Here is a 6938-nt window from a genome sequence, read left to right on the forward strand (position 1 = left end):
CGAACAAACCAAGCCACCCATAGTTAAAACATCTAGTGTGCATGGTGTTTTTTCTTCCTGAAAGGGGTCACAGAGAAGGCTCAGGGTGGAAGGCAGCTTGGGATGTCCCCGGATCTGACTCCTGCTCAAAGCAGGGTAAGCAGGCAAGGTTAGTTGGGGCTTTATCCACAGGGACGGAGGCAACCAGACCTGCTGGCGAGATGATACAGAGCTCAAGAGATTGGAATTATATTCTTTACTACATCTACAGTTATTACAATTTTTCAGCTTCACTTTACCTTTGCATAACTGCAAGGCTCATATATTTTCATCTTAATTAAAAACATGCAAATAATAACCAGGTTGCTATTTGCATGACTACAGTAACTTTTATTGCCTTTGTTTCCCCTTGTATATGAAGCAGACGCATTGACAGAAGAACAAACAGCTTTTCTGCAGCGCATAATAAAATCAACATGGGAATTAGTGGTGAGGAAACAGAGTCCATCTACATACCATGATATCACCATTTTGGCTCTCTCAGTAAAGCATGGCAGAAATTTACACCCAGCATGCCTGAAGTAGATTGACTAACAGCAAGCAGTTAATCCCGTAGCAGGAGTATGTGTTTGTCAGGCTTCATGGGGTGATCTCCAGCTCTTCCCAACAACAATGTGATCCCAGGATGCCATAAGCCACTTCTGAGGGGCAGCTCCCAGGGGAGAGCCTTAAATACAGCTCTACGCTTCCTAAAATGTAAAACTAAAACTAATAAATAAATAAATAAATATAATAATAATAATAATAATAATAATTTAAAAAAATGAGAACACAAATGCATGGTGCAAAGTAGACCTCTGAGCAGAGCTTGAGTAGTGCCGTGGCACGGCCACCTGTGGTGTTGCATGGGACAGATGACCCATCTGCTGGGATACACAGCGTGTGTTGCACACTAGCAAGAGCCCAGAGTGAGCAGGTATAAAGGGTTATGTGATCGATCCGACCTAAATTCAACATGTACATGCACAGCTTGTCCCATGGGTGATCCCGAGCAATGCAGATGTGATGACGCCGAGTCAAGCCAGGGCTTACTCCCTGATGTGGGTCACAAAGAAAGTATTGATAAACTTAGCATCAACCTTAAAAAAGTCTGGCCCTTGAGGCTTGATGTCCCCCAGCAATTAGAAGGAGAAATACTTGTAGGTATTTAAAAGACACACAGAGGTTATGAAAGACTGCCATGGAGCCAACTGGCAGGGCAGAAAGGACAAGGGCTTTGTGACTGAGACCCCTGAGACCCCGAGAGACCCCATAGACCTGTGACCATTCCTGCTCAGCTTTTTGGCAGTTAATTGAATGAGAGCCACCACCTTTTCTTTCTTTCCTTTATTTTTTATTTATTTTATATTTTTTTGAATAGTCCTATTGTATTTTAGGCACAATTTTTACATACATCTTATTTACATTATGTACATCCCCCAGGTGTAAATATTTGCCAAGAAAAAAAAAAAAAAGATGATTCTTCTATTAAAATATTATAATTGCCATCAATTTAGGCTTCATTTTGGAGCACAGCATGACAAACTGGAGGCATAATTTTGAGCTACATTGTAATAAATTTCTAAAGGAAAAAGTCATCACATCTACTCTTTCAAAATTCAACATTTTTCAAAACAATATCGGAGAAGTGTCTTTATTGTTTGTTTCTTCTTGCCAGGCACCGCTAGATACCAAACATCTTCTGAGAACCTTCAGACTTACTTCTGTCCTCCTTAGAAAACTGCTAGCAAACACTAGCAAAGTCAGCCAGGGGTCCTGCACTATTACACACATTTTCAAGTTTCCTAGATCTACTGTTATGCAAGAGACTATCGGTTATTAAATACCTAATTCACAGGCTCTCCCTTATCTGGCATACTGTGTTCCTAAAGCACAAAAAGCATATACCCCTGTCCTGTGTAACAGGCTCCAACCAGCTTTCTGAAATCTCTGCAAAAATTATCTACTTAGTTATGGACAAGATAAATGTATTTTTCAGGATTTCTCACTGATTAATTACAGATTTATGGATCTGAGGGAGTATTTTATGAATTAGGGTTGAATCACAGTATCCTAGAATCACAGAATATCCCGAGTTGGAAGGGACCCATAAGGATCATCAAGTCCAGCTCCTGGCACCACATAGGTCTATCCAAAAATTCAGACCATGCAAGTTCATATTACAAACCAGCACTTCTTAGATTAAGCTGAGTTTCTTCTTCACTGGAAATATTTTAATCATTGGCTTTTATTACAGAGTCCATGTTCAAAGAAAGAGTTAGAAAAAGTGTAAGTGGTAGCTGCAGCATGTTCTTGAGCACTTGTTGTCTTTGGCAAATCTGGCTACCAGTCAAGTTCCCAGCAAGCTTTCCCACCAAGAACAGGACAAAACTGTGCTGAGATAACATGAGACAACAATATCTTTTATCCTCATCATTCATTTCATGTCAGGATAATTCTGATTAATTTTGTTGTGTCACAGAGCTGGATAGCATCAATACTGCGGTATTATAATGTGCCACGTCACAGGGTGGTAACCTGAAAAAAAACATTTTAGCCTGGCATTGGGCAGGTACAAAAGCATGGTTTCACAAAACAGAACCACACAGCTCAAAGCATAAGTCCAACATTTATGTGCACCTCTGCAATTTATAAGATGCACCCTCAAATCTGTAAATCCCTAGTATTTCCGCATTTGACTCTCCACTGGTAAAATGCCTTAAAGCCCAACATTTCTATGACTAGGCAGGCACATAAGGAGGGATAAGTCTTCACAAAGGATTCAGAGAGTAAGATTTGCTCTCAGGGCATGCTGAGTCTAAGACCATACAGGCATACCCCTTTCTGTAGCACAGTTCTGCTGTGAAACTCCTTGCCACGGGACACACGCATGGGTTCAAAAAAGGACCATGTAAACTCATGAAAGACAAATCTGTCAAGGGCTGTTGCATACAGAGGTGCCACTTCCAGCTCAGGAAGTCACCAATCAGTGTATTCAAGCATGCAGAAACTCAGAGGATGTATCACCCTATATTTGCTCTGTACATGTCCTTCTCCTAGCACTCACTATTGAATCATAGAATCATAGAATATCCTGAGTTGGAAGGGACCCATAAGGATCATTGAGTCCAACTCCTGGCACTTGGTCTACCCAAAAATTCAGACCAAAAATTGACCAATGTAAGAGAGAGGATACTCAGGGAAATAGACATTGGTCTGGCACACTAAAAATTTTCTTATGTTTTTATAAGCCCACTGACAAAAGAATTGTTCTCCTTAGTGAGCTCCCACATATACCTGAGTATTCCCTATATCCACAGCCAAGCATTTAAAGCCACTAACCCAGCAAACACAGAACATGTCCACAGGGCAGAGGGGCAGAGCTGACAGGGAACCTGTTCCTTTCCCTAAGGGCATTCATGGCTTCTGTATATGAGGGAACAACTGCAGTTAAAAATAAAGAAGATTCCACAAAGCCCCCATGTATTATCTTGCCTGAGGTTCAGCATTCACTTCAGAGCTAGAACTAAATGCCACTGATGGAGGAGAACTATGAATCCTCGTTTCCACGTACAGATGAGTGTCCTGAACACAGGCCAGCTGTTTAATAGGAAATGTCCAACATCACTGCCACTCACATTTCTGCTGGGAAGAATACCCCTAAGTATTACCTCTAAGTAATACCTCCAAGTCTCAACAGCCGGATTGCCTATGCTTCCTACCTGTGCTTAACTGGCAACACTAAAATTTAAGGTATGCCAAGCAGAATTCACTTCTCTGAATCTAGTCCTACACTGCCCCACAACCCAGAGGAGTACTCTGTAGAGGGTGCAATATGTGCATCCTTCCTTCCAACGGAAAGCACTGCTGATGACTTATGGAAAGTCCCAAGCTTTCTGCAGCTATGGCCAATGCCCAAAATTAAACTGAATGGCTTGCCTCTGCTGGCAAATGACAAGAAGAGTGGGCAGGATGAACATCTCTCCTCCCAATAGAAACCCCCAGGCAAGAACAGCCATGGTGACAGGGAGCATTTGCAGCAGACAGAATACTTCCAGACAGATGAAAACACGTTGTACTGCCAGAGTCACATAAAACAATTCTGATTTGGTCAGCATCATCTTATGCATGATTTAGCAATGATTTTGTATTCAGCTTTATAGTAGAAGGACTGCACAGCTCAAGGCATCCTAATTCTTTTCCTTTTTGACTGATTGTAACCTTTCTTGTGGGAAACCTATGGAATTTTTTGCCTGTGTGCATATGCATCTCTACTTTTTTTGTTGTTGTTTTTTTTTTTTTGTATGTGTGTTTGTCCAAGTGGTCTGATACCTTAATATTCTTGCATTTTGTAAATTTCTGGCTAAAACATAAATATTCTTGTTAGGTATTTAGAACATAATAATATTTTATACGGTACTGAGTATAAGGAGATTTAGACAAGTTTTAAAGAAGGTATTTCAATCTTTAGTCTGCATGAGACAGAAGACTGAACTCTGCTTATGTCACTTCCAGTTACCTAAGAATAACCTGTTGATTATTATATTGTGAGTACAAACTGTAGTTCTCTGCTCCTTTCTTCTACTTGTCTTGAAAAATGACTTCAGAAGTCAGATTCTTTAAATAAGTAAATAGGGGTGTATTGCAATATTAATGACAAAATACCAATAAAAGATGCATGAACCCAGAAACAGATAACTTCTTAATTATTTCCTGTAACCTGACAGAATAGTCAGACGTTATCTTGCTCTGTGAGGAAATGCTGCAACTTAGGTTATCACTACTGATGCATTTTCCCAGGTCTTTTTCCCATCTTCCATCTTCCAAGCAACCCACAACAAGTACAGTATTTACTACAGATGGTGTTAAACAGCTTAAAACAAGAAATAAAACAAAACTGCCCACTTCCTATGTTAGCACAGCCCTAGCATGCCTGCACTGCTAAACGAGTGTGAGCGCTGGCCCTAAGGAGCCATGGCACGGGCTGAGTTCCTTTCCACAGCCGCACTTCAGAGAAAAGGGAGCCATCTGCTGCTCAATATGAGATAGGTTGCAGCGTGTCTTTTTAGCTTAATTATGTGAAACGTCACGGTGGGATTCAGCAAAGGAAGTGAAAACCTTTGTTGTTCTCCTTCCTCACACTATGGGACCAGACGGCGCAGGAAGCAGGTGCTGAGTGCTGCTGTTCCCCATGTCAGCCTGGTGCAGGGCACAGCTGCATCCAGCATCCCAAGGAACCAGGGCACAAGTGGTTAAATACAAATAGCAGTCCTTTACAAAAATAAAAAGAAATAAAATCAGAAAATACCACAAATCCTTCACATCAGGGCTGCATCACGAGTATGACACAGGGCCTGGCAGAGCAGAACACAAGGAACAAGCAGCATTGCCCAGTAGGCTAGGCACAAGCAAACCACACGTTTATGTACAGCTATCCATAAAGTCATCCTCCAGAGGATAAGGAGTGATGCACTTACCTGCTGTGACAAAGGGCAGTGCTCCTCACACACTCCTAAATCGGTATTTATGGGTGTCATTTTTTTGACTCTGTGGCTGCAGCCTTGCAGTCAAGCTGCTTGTGGTGCAGTGTCGTGAAGCGAGGAATATTCGCCAGTGAGTCAGCAAGACCTGAGAAGGAGGCAGCAGGGCAGAGAAATTCGTGTTCCTTGCTACTGCAGGTTTTTTTGGTATTATCTTGTACCAAGGGTGTAAGTAGATTTAAGATACACCTTGCCTTGGTGTGAAGAAATAAGAGAGGTAAAAAAGAGGAAGCTTAAGAAAAGCTTTGTTGACTGTTCCAGACCCTGAAGTCCTGTGTTTGCCTTCTGTTATGATGAGGGGAGTCTAGAAAGAGCTTGGGGTTCAACTTGTAGATGGAAACTGTCACCTCCATGACCCCATGATGCAGCACGGCACTTGTGGCCTGCAGCCCCTCAGATGCCCTTCCTCACTGGAAAGACCAGGCAGGGTGTCTGCAGCGTGTGTGAAACACCACAAAGCCTTCAAGTACAGTAAAATACATCTTCACTTTTCATAAAGTGTTGCAAAATATGTTTGACCTGTGTTTTGTCAGAATTAAGCCATTGGGTTTTCATTCAGTAGCTGGGGTTATAAAAGTAATTTCTAAACAAGGTTGACTCACATACAACAGAAACTCTTAAGCTAAACCCCAGAACTGAAACAGAAATTCTGGTTTGCTTCACGTTTGCATAGATGCGATACTGGACAACCAGCACAGAGCCACATTCAATTACCAGTTGCAAGTTCAGTGCATCTACCTAGTGCAGATACAACTGAATATACTGCCAAGAATCATGTACATTATTCCATTTCCCACCATGCAAAATGTTCCAGGCAGCTATTTACCCATCTCTGCACTGACACAGGCATCCAGCACAGCAGAAGAGGCTTTAGCAGGCAGCCGCCAAGGCCGTGCAAGTGACTCAGCACTCGGCCCTGGCACAGGTATGGCTGAGCAGAGATGGTGTGCGGTGGCACAGGCTGTACAACTGCGAAACTCTTGTTAGCTTTCACTGATGTAGGCCAAAGAGGTTGGGAACCAGTGTTTCAGAGGGAAAAAAGCTTTATTAGGTGTGCTGTGTAATTCAGAGGGGGAAAGCTTTATTGCATATGCTGTGTAATTCAGAGGGGAAGAGCTTTATTATGTATGCTGTGGTGCTTGTTCGCTTTGTTGTGTATGCTGTGATGCTTATTCACGTATTTACATTGCCGTGTTTCCAGCCTTCCCTCCAGGAGCTCTGCACACGAGCAGCGCCTGCTCCCCAGACACTACAAATTACCATCATAACGCCCTTCAGGCGGAGGAGCGCTTTGCGGTTACGGGGAAACCAGCCCCAACCTGGGGCCTGCCCCAGTTTAGAACCGATTTCCAGCGCCCACACCCCACTGGGGGCTGCAGG

The sequence above is a fragment of the Netta rufina genome (assembly GCF_964035555.1).
Source record: "Netta rufina genome assembly, chromosome: 3".
NCBI lineage: Eukaryota > Metazoa > Chordata > Aves > Anseriformes > Anatidae > Netta > Netta rufina.